Source organism: Typopeltis vanoorti, chromosome 18 (genome assembly GCF_054136105.1).
Source record: "Typopeltis vanoorti isolate ZY-2024b chromosome 18, IOZ_Tvanoo_1.0, whole genome shotgun sequence".
NCBI lineage: Eukaryota > Metazoa > Arthropoda > Arachnida > Uropygi > Thelyphonidae > Typopeltis > Typopeltis vanoorti.
The window spans coordinates 19,142,704-19,163,548 of NC_143566.1; the positions used below are offsets into that span (position 1 = coordinate 19,142,704).

The 20,845-nt window shown below is 36.1% G+C and overlaps 1 protein-coding gene across 2 annotated transcripts in view; it reads left to right on the forward strand.

Moving 5' to 3' along the window:
* Positions 1-20,845, forward strand: part of aPKC (protein kinase C iota type) — a 380,150-nt gene that overhangs the window by 222,854 nt on the left and 136,451 nt on the right. The gene's annotated exons all lie outside the window — the stretch shown is intronic.

A 20,845-nucleotide genomic window follows, 5' to 3' on the forward strand; every position in this document is an offset into this window, starting at 1 on the left:
ATTCCAGATGCAAAAAGGTAAAGTGAAATAACTGATTGAGTTGGTTGACATAAACAATTTGAGAGGCCAGAAGTATTCTATGAAGGCAGATGCAAAGAAGTTCTTAGAAGAAGGAAAATTGCAAAGTGAGATGGTTGATTATAAGTCTCCTGCCATACTTTGATAGAGGTGATTTGAGAAGGTATGCAAGATGAATTGGTAGCAAATGAATCAATGTGTCGATTGTGCAGAAGGAATGATGTAGAATATATGTATCTTCGGTCTGTGTTTGACAGAAAGAAGGGTTTGTATAATGCTGATGAACTGCATCTAAATGGTTTTGGTGTTAAGTGTCTAGAGAGAGCTTTGTTCACCACCAAACATGCTGAAGTTCAAATTTAGGAAAGATTAAGCAATTAGTGTAGTAGCAGTAGAGTTTGTGTGAAGGCACCCATGAGGCGAGTGCGTGTGAGAATGACCAAGTGCAAAATCTAGTCTCTCGATGAAAAATATCGAATAAGATAGTCACTTCAGGAAGCACAGGTGGATGGGGGGGGGCCTAAAGGAATGCTGCAGTTTCTATATACTAATGCCAGAAGTATCAGGAACAACAGGGATGAGTTTTTGGCATTGGTTAGTGCATCCTCACCAAAGTTATAGGCATTAGTTAGACTTGGCTTACAGCAGATGATATAGCTACAGGGATAATATGTGAAGGGTTTAGTATTTTCAGGGAAGATAGAGAAGATAGGATTGGGGATGAGAGGTACTGCTGATGATAGCGGGTGAATTGCAGCCAAAAAGAATAGGAGAGAGAGGCGGGAAGGTGTTCATGAGAAGCAGTCTGATGCTGAGATCAAAGCCAGTAAGACAAAATATGCAGTTGGTTGGTGCTATAGGCCAGGTGGTTCCATGGATGATCTAGAAGACATTCATCAGCAAATTAGAACAATGAATACAGGTCGAGTGATTATTTTGGAGGACTGCTGAGATATAAATTGAAAGGTAGAAAGATCACATGGCAGGAAGGAAATGGAATTTATACACCTACTAAGAGATAATTAGTTGAGGCAGCATGTGATTGAGGAGACTCGGGGTTTTAGAGTATTGGACCTGGTCATAGAATCAGAAGAGCTATCCATAACCAAGGTCTCTGTCTCTGATTGGCAAAAATGACCACGGTCCTGACCTGGGAGATTGTACAACATGGGGAATATTCTGTCAAGAAGGGGTATATGTGGCACTATAAGATAGGTGATTATGACAAGCTTAGGAGGAAGGTTAGATTTGTGTGGTATAAAACACTGCAAGGGAAGGATGTTAGTAGTGCATGGGAGATAGTTAAGGTCATCTAGAAGAAGCAATATTAAATTGTATACCTATGGTAAGGAGGGTTAATCAGTCAGGATATAGATGGATGAGTAATATCATTAAGCATGAGCTGCAAAAGAAGAAAATGCTATGGAGGGTATATAAAGAGAAAGGTGACCAGCAAACTCATGAACAGTATAAGGTTCAGGCAAGAAACGTGATGAGCATGGGAAGGAAGGCAAAATCAGATTACAAGAAGAATCTAGCCGAGCAGACCAAAGGAAATCCCAAAGAGTTCTTTCATTATGTGTGCAAGCAAGAGGAAGAATGACTATGGAAGATTGACCTTAATGAGTGATGATGGTCATGTGGTGACAGAAGTAGATAAAATAGTTGATTTACTGAGTGACCACTTTGTAAGAGTATATCATCCAAGTGAGGTTACTACTGTAACATATGTGACAGACACTGATGTGGGAACAGAGGTGAATGGATTAGAGGCCCTTAGAATGTTGCAGAATCTCAATGTAAATACAGCTGTGGGATTAGATGGGATATCAGTATGAGTTTTGCAAGAGTATGCGAGAACTGGTAGTGCCTCTGACTCGGCTCTTTAAGTCTCAGTTCCAAGGGAGTGGAACGAGGACAGAAAAATTTCCTTGCATAAGGGAGGTTCTAAGACTAAGATTGCAGTAGCAAATTATAGACCAATCAGTATCTTAGGTGTGGTGGTGAAAGTACTGGAAAAATTAGTCAAAAAGAGAATTCAAGAACGGGTGAATAAAAATACTGTATGAGGGACAACATGGCTTTGTGAAAGGTCATTCATGTCTTAGTAATTTACTGACTTTTTTATAATAGCGTAACAGCTGAGTTAGCTATTTCCTTTATCCAACACGATAATTCTACTGGATTTTGCAAAGGAAGACAGAATACCACACTCTGTTATGCAAATTAGATTGGTTGAATTATATTGGATAAGAGGATGGCTGCTGGACAGATATCAGAAAGTGATATATGGAGAGGCTGAATCAAGGTGACAATAAGTGACTAGTGGTATGCTACAAGGTTCAGTGCTGGCACCACTACTGTTTAATAATGGAAATAACTTGAAAGGAAATATTCAGTTGTTTGTTGAGGATGCAAAATTTAGTAGAATAATAGTTAATCAAAGCAATTTGGAGAGCTTGCACGATGATTTAAATAGGCTGTTTTTAAAATGGAAAAATGTAATGTTATGCATTTTGGAATAAATAGATTACAAGCTGTGTACCACATTGATCAAACTTACTCCAGGAAATAGATGAAGCTAGAGATTTAGCAGTAGTGGAAGACGGAGAGTTAAAGTTTAGAGGACATATTGCTGAGATAGTCCATAAGATTATTTGGCTATAGAAGAACACATTAACAAATAGAGATAAGGAAGTTGTTATTCCTTTTTGTAAGGCCTCGATACATCCACATCTGGAGTACTGTGCTCATGTCTCATCTCCTGGGTTTCTTGGGGATGAGTAAGCAGTGGAGAAGATTGAGAGGCAAGCAACCAAGATGGTGAGTGATTTGTGGAATGTTCCCTATCGAGGATGTGTGGATTGCAGAAGTTGGTTGATAGGAGTAAAAAGAGGGAATATGATAGAAACATTTAAGTTGCTTAAAGGATTTTATAGGATTGATGCTGGGGAAATGTTTCAGTAGTTGGCTAGAGGGACCAGAACAAGAGGTCATCCCTGGAAGTTGAATAAAGGTGTGATTAGTGGGGGTGTGAGGAGTAGATTTTTTGCTTGGGGAGTTGTGAATGAGTGGAATGTGTTGCCAGTCGGTTGTGAGTGCGTTGTCTGCTAATGGGGGTCAAGGAGAGGTATGATAGATCGTTTGAATAGTTTGGGTTTCCTGCAATAAGTCTTTGGACTCCATGGGGGTGTGCATACAATAATAATAATAAATCTCCCCCAGTCCATCTGAAAGTTTTTAACCAACATGAACTGAAGTTATGACAATTACTATACAAATAATTTTTTAACTTCCCAAAGAATCAGACATTGCTGTTTTTGATCACTCGTAATGTCTTCACGTAAGCACATAAAAATATTTAACCATATTGGAATGCTATTATTCTCAATAGTTTACTGTTGTAGAAAAAAATGCTGTTTTTAATTGAAGAAAGAAGACCAAGACACATTTAAGCAAATCACTTAAAGAAATTAAAATGTTACAGTTGCATCCTCTACTGTAACAAAATAAGTAAAAATGGAATGCTAAAAATAAATAATTACAACCATTAAAAGAGAGAAAACCAAACCTATGGGTAAAAGAAATATTATATATTTGCAGAGAATGCATAGTATAAAATTGTGAAGCCAAAAATAATAATGAATTCTTCTGCCCATACAAAACTTGAAAATGCAATGTACTGTGGGGAAATTCCCAAGAATACAGTACAGTATTTATTTATATAGTATGTATATTAAGCTAAAAGATATAATAGAAATCTATATAATTAAAACTTTAGATGACAATTACAAGCAAGATAAAATTTTTTGTAATTGAAATATTAATGTTACAGAGAGGTGCAATGAATTCAGTGAAACAGCACTGAGAAAGGATTAAAAAAAATAAAAATATACAGTGGTGCATTGGTTAACGACGGTAATCCGTTCCAGGATTACCGGCGTTACCCAAGGCGCGGTTCCCCATAAGATTTAATTGAAAATCGATTAATTTGTTCCGGCTCCTCCCCACAACAATATTACATATTAAAAATGCAGATAAAACTCATTTAAAATGTCATAAAAATATGGTAAATATCATTTATTTATTATACAGTATATGTATTTGCTACAAAAAAATTAACATTAATAAAATAAATTGTTCATGAAAACAGTTTTTAATTATCAATCTTCACCAGAAGGACAATTGGGCTCACTTTGGAGTTTTTTGACAAATGGACCTGTAAAAAACATGTCTAGGGTTTGCTTCTGCCTCTTTTTTAAAATGTTTCTGAAAAACTGCATGGACTTTTCATTAAATAGATCTGCAGTTCTGATAACCTCAGATTTGTTTGGATTCCATTTCATAGCAACATTTTGAACTTCCTCCTACTTTACCAAAACAGTTTTGATTTCAGTAGTCGTAATTTGTTCTTTCTCTCCATCCTCATCTTCAGATGAAATTTCCCATTTCCTTTTCTTCACATTGCTGCTTGAAAAGTTCTTTTAGCTCATCAGTAGTCAGTTCTCGGTCATGCATCTCCAATAATTCTTCAACATATTCTTCCTCTACTTCCAAGTTAAGATCATTAGCAGTTGCCACAATATCCTTTACCAATTTGTGTCCTTCATCTGAAGTTTCTTCGTTACCAAAGGAAGGACACAGTTTCCTCCATGCTGCTTTGAGACATTTCATTGTTACTTCTTGCCAAGCCTTTACAATTAGCCTAATTGCTATGACAATGTTGAATTCTTCCTTCCAAAATTTTCTTAGGGTTATGTTGGTAGCCTCACACATTTCAAAGCGCTTGGTAAAAAGTGCCCTTGTGTAAAGTTTTTTTAAAATTTGCAATTATCAGCTGATCCATAGGTTGAATCAGAGATGTAGTCTTGGAAGGAAAAAACATCACCTTGATAAAATCTAATTCCTCTGGTAGCTCTTCTTGTATGCCCGTTGGATGGCCAGGTGCGTTATCCAAGGTTAAAATGGCTTTTAGAGGCAGATTGTTTTGCTCAAGATAGGCTTTGACAGTTGGTCCAAACACTTCGCGTATCCAGTCTCTAAATTCTATTCTTGTGACCCAGGCTTTGCTGTTAGACTTCCACAAAGAATTGGATTTAGAGATTGAACTTTTTGAATGCTCGGGGATTCTCTGAGTGGTAGATTAACATTGGTTTTAACTTGCAGTCTCCACTTGCATTTGCTGCTAAAAATAATGTTAACCTATCATTCATTGGTTTATGAATTATGCCCAGGAAGTGTTTTTTCTTCTTTTGTGATAAATGTCCTGTTGGGCATTTTCTTCCAAAATAACCCAGTCTCATCACAATTGAAGACTTGTTGAGGTAGGTATTCTCCTTCTATAATTCTTGCAAAGCTATTGACAAATTTATCTGTTGCTGCTTTGTCAGCACTAGCTGCCTCTCCGTATCTGACCACACTATGAATTCCTGTTCTTTACTTAAAGTTGTCAAACCAACCTCTGCTACCTTTTAAATCATCATCACTACCTCAGAACTTGATCCCGAAGTCTTCTTTTTCAAATCTTGATAAATCTGTTTAGCTTTCTGACAGATTGCATTTTGAGATGTAGTATTGCCTGCCATTTCTTTTTCTTTGATCCAAATTAGTAATAGATTTTCCATTTGCTCAAAATGAAGTCATATGACATTCAACCTTGAAGTTCCCTTAGCTACCATAAGTTCTTCTTTCTTAGCCAAAATGGTTGATATTGTAGAATGACTGGTTTCATATATTTGAGCTAGCTTCATAACTTTCACACCTTCATGATGGTTTGCTATTATTTCTTTCTTCTGTTCAATAGAGAAAATTTTTGTTTTTTTTTCCCTCACTAGCTTTCTTTTTGGGACCCATTTTGTCACACGGTAAAAAAAATTCACTCTATAAAAAAAAAGATAACCAAAATACGGTATTATTACAAATTGTACAACACTAAGACAAGGGATACAAAGAACATATCATCACCTGAAAATAAAAGTAAAAGTTCAAAAAAAAAAACTTTTTGAAATAAAAGTTAACAGTTAAATTCAAAACCTGCAATTTTTGACTTAGTGCATTTTGCTTGTAAGGTGACGATATTAGATACAGCACATACTGTAACATACACTGATTAGCAGCTTATAGATACAACAAATATTATACAGATGAGATTTGATTTTGCCTTTTGATGGCGAACAAACAGTGATATGCACCCGCCGATTTATTGTCTATATGAACCAACACAAAAAATAAATGCTTAAATACTCATTTTCATTATAAAACGCATTTATAACCACAAATTTTAAAATAAAGCACAGTACACTACAAGAAAAGAAACAATAAACAGAAAACGTAAATAGCTGGCTATGATGGGTCAAACATATCTGAGCTTCACAGCTATGCCACGTGGCTGTTCTCTATTCGACAATGTCTTCCCGCACGTGGCTGAGTGCTATCAGAAAATTCCGGTTTTTTAGATCAGAGGTTTTTTAGAGGTTCACATAATCGAGAGTCATTAAACAAGAGATTTTTTTTTCTTACAGCCACTCGTCGTTAACCAAGTACGTCATTATCTGAGGCCGTTGTTAGCAAGGCACCACTGTATATGCAGGCAGTCACCAGGTTATGAACAAGATGTATTCCTGAGAACGTCTTTAAGTCGGATTTGTATGTAACTTGGATCCCTGATGAACAGCGCATATGCGATAATAATAACAATACTATAATGGCTCATGTGGCAATAATAATACAGTGTAATATTGTAATAATACTAATAATACCCGTGTACTGCAATAATAAGGTACAGAAACTATAATTCAAACAAACAGAACATAATAACAAACTCATGCAAAAAGTTTAGATAGGAGAAATTTCAAAAAATAATATTGAAGGTTGGTCGATGTCTTGCTTACTGGAAGGAGCATTTCTGAGGCAAGAAGGCAGGCTAACATTAATCAGAAGATGATTCTAGCACCATCTCGATGATGGAGATGGTGCTAGAGAGGATGGACCTGGTGCTGGAGAATCAGGATTTGATTCTGTTTATGGAGGGGGAGTTTACCACTGAAGTTGGTCATCACATCATCTTCCGTAGCCCTGAATGCTTGTGTGAATGTACACCGTAAGTAATAAGCCTAAAGACAAAAATGACTCCCTGGTCCGTTGGCTGTAGTAACGATGTAGTGTTTTACATTAATGTGAAGGTCATCTAAAGATGTTGAATGTCTAGGAGCATTGTCCAACACAAGCAGAATTTTAAAGGAATTTCTTTTTTTTTTTACAGACAATAACTTTAGCCTATAAATACTTTATTTATAGGCTAAAATAAAGTATTTATTAGTGCACTTTTTGCATAGTAAACTGGATTCTTGAGTGAAGACTATTGAGGTGAGAGAGGAAAGAGTCTAATGTGTCTGGGACAAGAAGCCAATGGAGAACACGTCATCCACATATCTTAACCAGATAGAAGATTTGAGAAGGGCTGAGTCAAGAGCTTATTTTTCAGAATATTCCATAAAAAAAAATGGTGGAGAGAGGTGAGATGGGAGAACCCATAGAGTTTATCCTCTATCTGATTATAAATTGTGTTTCCAAGAGAAATATCCAGAATGGATAATAGACATTTTAAAATTGATATTTTTTTTTTTATTTAGCAAGTGGTATAATCAATGAGGGGATTAAGAGAACTTGCTAACTATTTTGCTAATTTATAAGATGGGGTATCTGTAGAATCTACTATAGGTCTTGGTGAGAATTACGGTGTGTTGGTTTTTAAAAACCGTTTTGATAAATTTGTAAAATTCGAAAACTGGTTTTTAAATTAAAAAAAAACGTTTTAGATACTAGAATTAATATGTAAAAATTAATTATTTAATTAAACACATTAACATTTTGACTTGAAATCGCCTCGGGCACAAGCATCTTGTAGTAAAACTAATCTTCATGAGCCAGGCGAATGTTTGACATGCAAATCCACAAACGCATTCTATTATGCTATTTAGTTTAGTCTTGCGTACTACCCGTACTGTGCAGTACACAACGTGCCACAACACCTCCGTTCACTTGAGTTCAATCGGAGGTTTGGGATAATTTCAAAAAAGTTGGAAATGACAAGGCATGCTGCAATCATTATAATAAAATGTTGAGTTGCAAAGGTTCACCTACAAGCAAAATTCAAATTCTCGTGAATTTTGCTCATTCTATATGATTCTATATAATATGATTTCATCGTATTATGGAATCATATCTGACTGTGGATTCCCATGTTGTCTGACAATTACAAACAATCAATTTCCCAAATTAGAAAAATTTGCAAATTTTTTAGAAAATCTCCCATAAGATATAGCATCCTTCAGGATTATGTAAAACAAGAAAAAGGAAAGGAATTAAGTCTGATTCTTGACTGCCAAATGAGATGGAATATTTTAGATGCCATGATTGAATGATTTATAACATTAATGTATTTTAATGCTATGTATTTTCAAGAAGCTACCCTGTACACATACCTTGAGTTTACATGCTCATTTAAACTATAGATAATGGAGGGAGGGAATATATATATATATACAGTTAAACCCCGTTTTTACGTTCCCTCAATTTACGTTTTCCTGCCATTTACGTCATTTTCCGTTGGTCCCGTCATCTATATATTGTTTTCCTGCAATTAACAACTTGATGTGGATGTTATTTCCTGTGATTTGCGTTTTTTTCTTGGGTGGCAATACTGATTTTCGAATCAATTTCTGCGGAAATCTGTGCATTTCTGTTCCCAGATAGCATTGCTTTTGGTTGTAGTTTCGTTTCTGCCATCATGGTGACTTGCAGCAGTAATGTAGTGATGAGCGATACGGTGATTTTTCAATCACAGTACGAATTGATATTGCAGAATTTCTGCTATGTAATTTAGCATGTGAAAGTTGCTTTCAAGTTGCGATGGTGGATTATCCATGTTAGTAACATGGAGAAAAAAACAGCAAATGTATTTCAGTAGAAGAAAAGATGGCAATTCTGTAACGTGTAGATTGGCATGCCGGAACACGTGTGCATTTAGCAAAAGATCTTGGACTCTCCATGTCCACTTTGAACATGATAGTAAAAAACAGGTCAAGCATTGAACTCAATACAAAGCAATCTGGCACTATGTCAAAAAGAACGCAAAGCAAAAACAATCATCAATTAAATATTTTTTTAAATAGATAAATGTCATTGTAAATTCATTTATTTTCAGTTATCAAATTTTGTAATCTAGTATGTAGACTCACATACTAGCAGTAAGTCATCTTTTAGCCTTTTTTTAATGTTTTTTTTACACTTTCCTGCTATTTACACTTTTTTCCATCAGTCCCCTGAAAAGTGTAAAAAGGGGGATTTTACTGTGTATATATATATATATATATATATATATATATATATATACACACATATATTTATTACTTAGTCATCCAAAAACTGTTCCTTGCAGGGTCTGCAGAATGTTATGATAGCCATACATAATTCATTCATTCATTCATTTCATCTCATTCTCATTTATTCAGGATGAGATGAATGTTCTATGAATTATTTTCCTCCATTGGGTTCTATCCTCTGCCAGTCTTGCCGTCTGTGCAATTAAGTCGTCATGCTTGCTCAGGTCTTCACATCATCAGGCTATCTTATTGATCGTCCCCTGCCTCAGTCACTTCTAACCCTTCCATAATGAAGGACTTAGAATAGTCTTTCTTCATATCCTAGCTATGTTCCTAAACCATTGTAGCTATCTTTTGTGTAGCCTATTTAAGATGTTATCTGTCTATCCCAGCTCTTACCCTACTTTATCATTTTTTTTTCAGTCCACTTTGTGCCATTGATTCTTCTTAAGCACTTTAATTTGAAATCTTTTAATCTGTCTTCTTGTTTTCCAGTGATCCAGCTCTCTGTTCCATACGATACCACCAAAATGATCCTGTGCTTGATAGTTTCAAGTAACTTAGGTCTTCAGTGATTAATGATCTGAGATAATTGAAACTGTCCACTTTTTCTATTCTTTAATTATATATTCTGATATTGGCATATTTTCATTCTGCTTAACATCTTAATTTCTATCTTATTAAGATTTATCTCCAACTTTTATTATTATTATTTTTTAAATATATCGATCCCATACACGAGAGGTCAAGAAACATATAGACACATTGGTGTCATGTGTGGGATGCTGGTGAGAAGATAGAAGTTTATTGATTTTTTTTTTTTTTTATTATTAAAAAAAAAAAGTTTCAGGTTGTAGTTGTTTGGGAATACATCTTGAGGATGGCTGTTCCAGAGGACAGGTAAACTGAATAAAAGAAGATGAATAGAAGCAGGTTCAGTGTGCTTGCAGTTGCACTGTAAATGGGTGATGGGCAGCTGCAGCTCTTGTATTAACAGGCGCAACAAAAAGTGAAGGAATGATGGTTGCCAGTTCACTGGAGCACTCACCATGGAGGTACCTGTGGAATAGACACATTGTTGAAACACTGTGCCTGTGAGATAGAGATTGAAGTCGGTCTTTAAGAGATGGATCAGCTATGAGTCTAATCACTCATCTCTGAATGGCATCAAGGAGTTTAAGAGAAGCTTTAGGTGCATCACCCAAAACATGTGAACAGCATTCTAAATACAGATGGATTTGGGATTTGCATATAGTGAGGAGTTGGTTCGCTGTAAATCAGGTGTATTATCCAGACATCTACTAGATTCCTTACTCTTATCTTATTTCAGACAAACAGGAAAAGCTACATTTATTCAGCTAGAAGAACACAAATCTTATATTAAATACCATGAGCCTGAACAGTCTGGACCTGCGGAACTTGCTATAAACACTAAGCTTAGAGTTCATTAGAAGTTCCTTTGCTCATAGAATGGCTTTCTAAATAAATGTGAAACTTTACTTCATTATCTTAACTTAAAACAGATCCGATGGTCTATGTCTATCCCCTTTGTGGGAGATAGTACTTTTTTAAATTAGCTAATCTATCCTGACTTTTTATATTGTCTAAATATACACTCAGTGGACAAATCATTAGAGATAGGGGTAATAGGAAGTTGAAATATCTAAACTGAATGCCGATGGTAAATAGACAGACATAGGAGCTTTCCAACAATGTATTGCAATCGATGAATGGGTAAATGTGGTGATCTTTTATCATGGATGTATTATCAGTGCAAGACAGATGGGTCATTCTATCGCCTAAGTGGTAAGAACTCTAGGATTCTCAAGGGCATTCATCCTGTGTCTACTGCGAGTATACCACCAATGGACAGACCCATGCACAGCAAGCAAGTGGTGACTCACTACTTGCCATTGGTGCCCGAGGTCGACATAGACTATCCAGGCTCATACATACTAACCGCAGGACAGTGGTGGCACAAATCACATCCAGTTTCAATGTTGGAGGTCCAAGCAGTATCAATGAGTGATTGGCACTGTGCACTCTGCATGACATTAGTTATGGGAGCTGACACCCTAATAGTGTATCACTGTTGACAACTCGGCATCAGCATTGCACCTTGCCTGGTGTTGGGAACCTTCAAAACTGGACCCCTGCAGAGTGGACCAGAGTCAAGTGGTCTGAAGAATCCCATTATCAGTTGTAACGAACTTACAGGAGGGTGTGGCACCGACAGCATGAGGCCATTGTCCCCTTGTGGCAGATCAGTTCTGTTCAATGATGTGATGGCTTGGGGGAAGCATTCTCATGTGACATGTTAGGTGTGTTAGTGTGTCTGGAGAGGTCCTTAAATGCTGCGAGCTACCAGAATGTGCTGGCTCATCACATGTCCTGCTGATGGTCTGTTTCTGCAGGACAATATACCTGCTCACACTGCTCATGTAATCCAACAGACAATACACAACTTCAGTTTTAGTGTCTGCATCATCCATTCTCTTCGCCAGACCTGGCCACATCTGACTATTTCCTATTCCGAAATTTAAAGAAACACTTGAAAGGAACAAAATGTATCACAGATGATGAAGTCATATCTGTAGTTGAGGACTGGGTTGTGCAACAAGGGAAGACTTTTTTCTCAGAGTATTTCAAATGATGCAGCACCATTGTAACAAGTGTATAACACTTCATGGGGAATATTTAGAATGATGTGCAAGTTACATGGTTCTATCTCGGTTCCTTCATGATGATTATCACAACTTTTCAGCACACTCTGTAACACACCAGGTTAACTTTAGTCATCTAAGTAACTTAAGATGTAAGGGAGGTTGTGGGATGAAGGAGATATTGCAGTTAATGTATACTAATGCCAGAAGTTTTCAAAATAAGGTTGAGAAGCTTTGACATTACTTGGCACAACTTGGCTAAAAGTTATAGGCATTAGTTAGACGTGGTTGACTGAGGATGGTATGGTCACAAGAATAGAATGCAAGAGATATAGTGACTTCAGAGAGGGTAAGGAACATGACTGGGGAGGGAGGGTGGTGCTAATAACAGCAGAAAAATTAAAGCCAAAAAGAGTGGTACATCTGGGGGAGAGGGAATGTGAGCGAAGTTTATTTGAGGATACCTATTGTGAGATAGATGCCAACAGGACTAAATATGTAATTGGCTGGTGCTATAATACAGAGGGTATACAGGAGAATGTAATGACATGCATTTGCAAATGAGCATAATGAGTACAGGTTGGGTTATTATTATTATGGGGAATTTCAACTATGGGGACATAGATTGGGAAGAGGAATTGTCACAGATAGGGAAGGAAATTCCCTATCTGTGAAGGAAATGAAATTTATACAGCTGCTGAGAGATAATTATCTGAGGCAACATGCAATAGAGGTGGCACAAGGTTCAAGAGTGCTGGATCATTTCATCAGAGAACTTAACACTAACCAATCTAGCCATGCTGCCTCTGCTTGGAAAAAGTGATCATGTAGTCTTGACCTGGGAGATTGCCAGACATGCAGAATTTTCTGCTAAATGGGATATATGTGAAATTACAAAGCAGGTGATTATGACAAGCTGAGTAGACAGCTTTCAGCAGAGCAATGACATAATTTGGAGGGGAGAAATGTTTGTGCATTGGAGGTAGTCCAGGGGTGATTGAAGAAAGCAGTATCTGAATGTATACCTAGAGTCAGAAGGATAAATCCATTAGGATTAGATCGGTGAATAGCTTCATTATGCAGCAGTAGCACACAAAGATTAGGCTGTGGAGGGATTATAAAGAAAAATGTGATCAGCATGCCTATGAGCAGTATAAGGCACAGGCAAGAAGGGCAACTGGTATAGTAAGGAAGGCCAAAGCTAATTATGAAAAAACTCCTTAGGGTTTCTTTTAGCTGAAGGCTAAAAGAAACCCTAAGGAGTTCTTTCACTGTGTGGCAAGTAAAAGGAGGAATGACTATGGAAAGATGAGTATAAAAAGTTCTGATAGTGGGGAAGGTAACAGAATCCAAATCAAATAGGTAAATTACTGAGTAAGCATTTTGTAGGGATTTGCTATCTAGGTGGTGACGTTGTAATGCCAGATGTGACATTGATCGATAGACGAATAGAGGTTGAAGAAATGGATGGCTTAAAATATTACAAAACCTCAATATTGAACACAGTCATGGTTATATTGCATATTGGCCTGTGTATTACAAGAATGTGCAATGGAATTAACAGCTCCTCTGACCAAGCTGTTTAATTTAAGCCTCTGTAATGGGAAGATGCCAGTGGAGTGGAAAGACTGCAGAATAGTCCCATTGCATAAAGAAAGCTTCAAAACAGAAGTGGCAAATTATAGGTCAATTAGCATCTTGGTCCTATTTTGTTTAATTTGTATATCACTGATATAGGAAATGATTTGACAGGAAACATTCAGTTGTTTACTGATGACACTAAACTGGGAAGAATAATGTTAATGACATATATGAGTGGTATAAAAGTATTTGGAGAATTGGTGAAAGAAAAGGCACGATTCAGGACTAGGTTCGTAAGAATATGATACTCTATAAAGGACAACATGGTTTTGCAAAAGTTAGGTCTTGTATTAGTAATTTGCTTACTTTTTATAATCAATTGAAGTGGAGTTGGATAAGGGAAATGGCTAGACTTTGCAAAAGCATTTGACAAGATTTTACATATAACTCTATGGCATAAACTGGAGCAAATGGGGATGGATATGAACCTACTGATTTGGATTAGAGAGTGGCTGATTGACATATATGAGGAGTTAAGTTCAGGAGAAGACAAGTGGCCAGTGGTATACCACAGGACTCAGTACTTGGTCCTATTTTGTTTAATTTGTATATCACTGATATAGGAAATGATTTGACAGGAAACATTCAGTTGTTTACTGATGACACTAAACTGGGAAGAATAATGTTAAAAGTAGGTGATGGAGAGAGATCCTGCAGGAAGACTTAAACAGACTAGATGTATGGGCAAAGGTAAATGGCTGACACTTTAATACAGATAAGTGTAAGGTGATGCACTTTGATAAGAGATCAGAAGCTGTATACTTTAATTGAAGGAACTGAACTGCAGTCAACTCATGAGGCAAAGAACTTAGGTATGATTGGGAACATGAAGTTGAAATTTAGAGAGCATATTGCAAAGGTAACCAAAACAGCACATCAGATTATGTGGTTGTTGAAGAACATACTAACAAGTCTGAACAGAGAGGTTATTGTTCCTCTATAATAAAGCTTTAATAAGGCCGCATCTGGACTACTGTGAACAGATCTGGATTCCATTGTAATGAAGTTGTGGAGAGGATCCAGAGATGAGTGACAAAGATTGTTAGGTCTGTGGAATGCTCCCTATGAGAATAGATTGATGATCTGTAGGCTTCTAAAATTTAGCTGATAAACAAAAAAAAAAGAGGAGACATGATAGACCCATTTAAGGGATTGACAATGAAGAATTTTTTTCAGTATATGGCAAGAAGGGAAAGGACAAGGGGGTCACCAGTAGAAGTTCCATTCATCAAGCAGCTTCCCATACATTTCTTCAATCAAACACAAAAAGTGTAGATAAAGACTGGGTAAGTAAAGAAATAAACTCACTGATTGACATGTGCAATAAAATAAACCTCAAAGTAAAAATCCAAGATTCCCTTCAGTATGAAGCTCTCTCAAAAGATAAAGAAGCCTACATCCAGAACTTCTGCCAAGAGCTAGAAAACTTTCAAAAATTGCACAAGATAAGAGAAATTTACAAAATAGCCAAGTCCCTGAGCACAGCAGAAAGAAAACCCAGATTATTGAGAATCAAGAAAAAAGATGGAACCTTGTTTGAAAGCCAAAGAACTTGATGAATAGAAGGCACACTTCCAAACTCTTCTAAACACACCAACCCCAAACATTGATTTCATCTTGAAAACCATAGTACTGGAAACTCTTAGCATCAATTGCAACAATTTCACCATGCAGGAGTTCACAATTGCCCTTCAACAACAAAAAGCAGGAAAATCACCATGAGCAGATGGTATCACAGTTGAGGCTTTAAAGTGTTGTTCTATAGACATCAAAGAACAATCCCTACACGTATAGGACTTTGCATTCAGGAACTTTCTTCCAGGAAAGTTCCTGAACAGTAGAAAGAGGGTCTAATAATACCAATTCCAAAAAAGGGTAACCTGAACAAACATGAAAGCTACAGAGGAATCGCACTCCTTTCTACTCCACTAAAAATCTATAATAGAGTGATATTATATAGAATTGAATCACATATAACTCCATTACTTCGCACAAATCAGGCTGGATTCCTCAAAAAACACGGTACTCTACACATTCACTGCATCAGAAGACTAATAGAGGGTCAAAGGACAAGAACTTTCCATTGCTTTTGAACTTTATTGACTTCTATTGATTTTCCTCAGTGTTAATATTATAATAACCCTTCAACAACTTAAATGTGTCGATCACATTTCCCCCTTTGCCCTCTACTCACCAGACTCTGCAGTCTGCATGCCCTCAGATTATTCTCATAATCAACATTGTATAGTCCTGACATCATTTTTGTTATTTGTCTCTGCACACTCTCCAAGGTTACTTCAAATCTTGTTGACCAGATCTGGATTTTCAGATGGTTGATCAAAGCTTTATACAATGGGTCCAGCACACTTGGTCCCTCCTGTGGTCAGTGTTCTCCTCAACATTGCTGCAATTCTCTTAGATGCCTTCACAACTTGTGCATTATCCCCAGAACTTAAATCTCCATCCACAGTCACCTCAAGATCTCTTGCTTCCTTCACTTCTTTCAGTATAACTCCACCAAGTGAATTTGAAGCATCCCTTCTGTGGATCTCATATTTTAAACCCTTAACTAAAATCCCCATGCCTTTACCCACCCTTTCAGCTTATTCAAATCCTCTTGAAGAACCAAAACATCAACACTGTTACAAACAACTGAACATCTATGTTTAGCACCATAACAATATTATTGACATAAAGATTGAACAGTAATGGTCCCAGAACTTAATCCTGTGGAAATCTACTTATAACCTTCTTACACCCTGAGACTGCTACCCCCATATACAACTCTCTGATATCTACTACTGAGCCAATCACCAGTCTAGTGCACTAACCTGATTTAGGAGTACAATATCTGCATAAAGCAAAGAGAGCTAAGTTTGACATCTCCATTTCTAATATCAGACTTATGCCACTTTCTTTCATCATCTATATGATCCATATAGATGATGAATAAGCTTGGAGGTAATATGCATCCTTGTGATTTTACCTGTGATTTTACATCAAACCATCTTGTATTTCCTTCAGTTCTAACTGCTGATTGTCAATTATAATTTTATTATAAGTTACTAATAAATTACTTAATTACTTATAATTAAGAAAATAACCCTTGACGTTTCGACCTCTATATTGAGGTCATCATCGGGAAAACATACATGCACAGAATACAATCTGCATTACACTACACAAAAGTAAGATAAATCTAAATGCTTTGTTAATCATTTGCCCTAGCCTGATCTCTGGTGGAAAAAAAAATTATAATTAAAAATAATAATAGATAAAATATATACAAAAATATAGATTAACAAAATGAAATACTTTTTTTATACATATCAGTATACTAATACAGATTTCAAAAAAAAACTTAAAGCAGAACTACATTAAAGACATCTCTAAAGTCCTTTTATAATATGGTTTTCTTATATTGGGGTTCTCCAGAGTCTTGGAATCATTAATCCATTTTTGTTAAGATTCGGATGATGTTTCATCATCTCTCAGGCTTCTTTGAACTTTCTTTCAAACCAGGTTTTAGTGCAGTGTAGGTACTTGTTGCCTTTCCAGTTAATCCTGTTACATATTTGAAGTGTGTAGTCTGACAGGCCTGTTTTACCATAGTGCAGGAATTTAATGTGGCATTTGTTTGTCTTTTTTAAATATGCTCAGGTGCATTGAATTTTGTAAACCCCTAGGTTGGCAATGTAGGGAAGAGGATCTTTGGCCTGTGTGTATGTAGGTTTGCAGTAGACCATGAACAAATAGCACAGACTTATCCAATTTACTGTCAAGATTGAAACCAATGTCTCTTCCTTTTCTACACACACACACTCGTCACATGTCTTTCCTCGTGCTGCCTTTCATTCATAGTCTAATGCAAACCTACACACTCAGGCCAATATATACATAAAAATTCATACCACCATCCAACACAACACAAACATACCACCATCCATCATCAGCACCTTCAAACATAGAGTCCTGACAATTTGTTCCAGTGAGCAGGTGCTGAACAAAGAATATGAAATTATTAGACAAATGGTTTTGAGGTTGCTGATGACCCCTAGTTTTTGTATTGAGTGGTGGCACGAATTTTTATGTATGTATTGGCCTGAGTGTGTAGGTTTGTGGTAGAATGTGAATGAAAGGCAGCACAAGAGAAGACAAGTGTGTGTAGAAAAGGGAGTTATTGTTTTCAATCTCAATAGTAAATTGGATATGTTTGTGCTATTTGTTCAGGGTCTTTCATGCGTTGTCTACTACAAACCTATACACACACACAGGCATACATAAAAACTATACCACTATCCAACACAAATACTAGGGGTCATAAGCACCCTCAAACATAGAGCCCTAACAATTTGCTCTAGTGAGCAGGCACTGAACACAGAATATGAAATTATTAGCCAAACGGTTATAAAAAAAATGACTAAAAAAAAAAAATTCACAAGCTCCTTCACGATAATACCATTAAAAGCAAAAAAAGATTAGAATGCCAGAGCCATACCATACAGTTGGGGAATATCAGAAAAAATAGAAGAACACTATGTAAATACAACATTAAGGTAACCTTCAAACCTCCTGCAAAATTAAGTATACTCAGCTAATCAAAAGATCCCCTTCCCTATGTTTCCAACCCAGGTGTTTACAAATTTCAGTGCACCTGCAACCTATCCCACATAGGGGAAACAAGGCACACCTTCCCAATAAGAAAAGATGAACATAAACATCACATTAAGGCGTTCACATTGGGAAGTGTTTCGCACATTTATCATACTGACAGGAATTCTCATTACCATTTGTATGTTACTTCTGCGTTGGGCAAGCAAGCTCAACTGACACAAAGTTTAATATGGCTTGTTAGTTGCAACTCTTTCAGCGGAATTTTATTTCCGCTTGTTTGTTTGCTCTTTCTTGTTGGGCTGGCATGCAGACTCACTGACACAAAGTTTGTACAGCATGTTAGTGTATCTCTTTTGGTAGAATTTTATTTGAAGATAGCATTTGTGATCTGTCTTAATGAGATTGAAAATTTCAAATGCATTCAAATACTTATTTCATGTAATTGAAAATTTGGACAAATGTTTTTAGTTAGATACTTTGTTTGGCAGTACAACAAATGGTTTTGCTTGAGTCTGTGCAGCATAGTTCCTGTGAGAGGGAATATGTGTTTCATTGTAGCTTTGTTCAGTGCCATTTTTATCCCTGTTGTCTCTAATTGCACTGTTTGTTGACAAATATATCACACTTACTGCTTGAGTCTCTGCATCTTAAAAAAAAAAAACACTGATCATTAGTAAATAAAATAAAGTGAAATACATATATAAAAAAGAAAGAAATACACATAACAAGCACAATAAATTGTACAGGATGATTTACTCCTCAGTCAACTTGTGTATAATCCTACCACACCCACACGATCACCTGATCAGCATTATTATATCAGAGGATAAGCCCCTCCCTCTAGGTATTTACTGAGCTAGCAATGTATATAGTTGTTGTTTCTTATTGGTTAGTGACTTATATTTTGCAAACAAATCCCTTTCCATCTATTCATAAGTTTTTTAATTATGCCTATCATAAATGCAAATATGAAAGTCTAGAGTTTATAGGATCATACATGCTTCAACCCCCCCCCCCACTCCCCAAATACTTATAACACAAACACACACACAATATCACATATGTAAATTATTCGTAATCCATTTTACAGTAAAAGTATTTTTTATTCATGCCACTTCTTTCTCTATCTTATATTTGCTGTTCTTTACATCTTTAACTAAATCAAGTAATAATCAACTATTATTACTTGATTGAAACTTGAAACATTGTGTATATTCAGGTTACTTTGGTACAAGAGCATATCGACAAAGAAAACTGTCATAGCAGCGGGTGAACCCTCTCTCTCTGCTGTTAGCAAATAGCTGTAAAAATTCAAAGATGATCTGTGAGCTCCTAAGTGTTATGAGCAGGACTCCAGAAAAGATTCACTGATGCTGTGGATATGAAGTTATGGTCAGGATATGCTCCAGGATTTCTTAAATCACCTGAACAACCAATATCCAAAAATCAAATTTACAGCAGAATTAGAAACCAGGGGTTGTCCTCCTTTTCTGAATATCATACTTTTTCATTCTTCATACAACAAAAGAAAACACTAGAAACACAACTGCAATTACCTTTCAAAAGGATTGCTATTCTGGACTTTCTGCCTTTTGTTAGTGTTGATATCATGAGTTTGTGTGTGTGTGCGGGGGGGGGGGGGGTCAACAATGATCATTATATATATATATAACCCAACCACACTTGCAGATATTGACGTGCTTAATCTCATTATTATTGACCCCCCCCCCCCCCCCACACACACACACAAACTCATGATATCAACACTAACAAAAGGCAGAAAGTCCAGAATAGCAATCCTTTTGAAAGGTAATTGCAGTTGTGTTTCTAGTGTTTTCTTTTGTTTGGCTGAATCTTTTTCTTATATGTATATTTGCACAAGATAAAGTTCTCGAGAGTAGAATGAATGTGCTTTTGGAAATTAGAATAGTTCACTTCATTTAGCCAGATAAAACCATTGTTCTGTACTATTTCAAAGTTTTCTGCATAGTCTTAGGCTCATATTGCTATTTGAAGTACTGAATATAAATATCTATCAAGCTTTTCTGTTTAATGAAGTGAATTACATTGCCTACTTTTATGACACCTACTTGACATATGGTTACGGTATAGGATGCAGTTGATTTAAGATAGACATTAATATTTCTATCAAAAATTGAAAAAAGAAAATCCTACCTTTGAAATAATTTGTCATTTCAAAGATAGTTTTCTTTTTATTTCCTTATTTTCTGAAAACCTTAAAAACTAACTTGTATAGTAGAAATAAAATAAAAATTTGATAAACCATGTACATAAAAACATTACAAAATTTAAAACTAACCCATGAATAAACATTGGTATAAATTATATTAATAAATTTACTAAAACTGACAGGAATATCTCATGAAATGGTGAAACCTATGAATGCATGAAATATAAGTTTTGTTACAGATTGAGGGAAAAAGGAATGGATAATTAGGAACAATGTTGGATGACTAATGTTTCTTTCTTAACTGGTAAAGTATAAGCAAATGAAGGACAATAAAA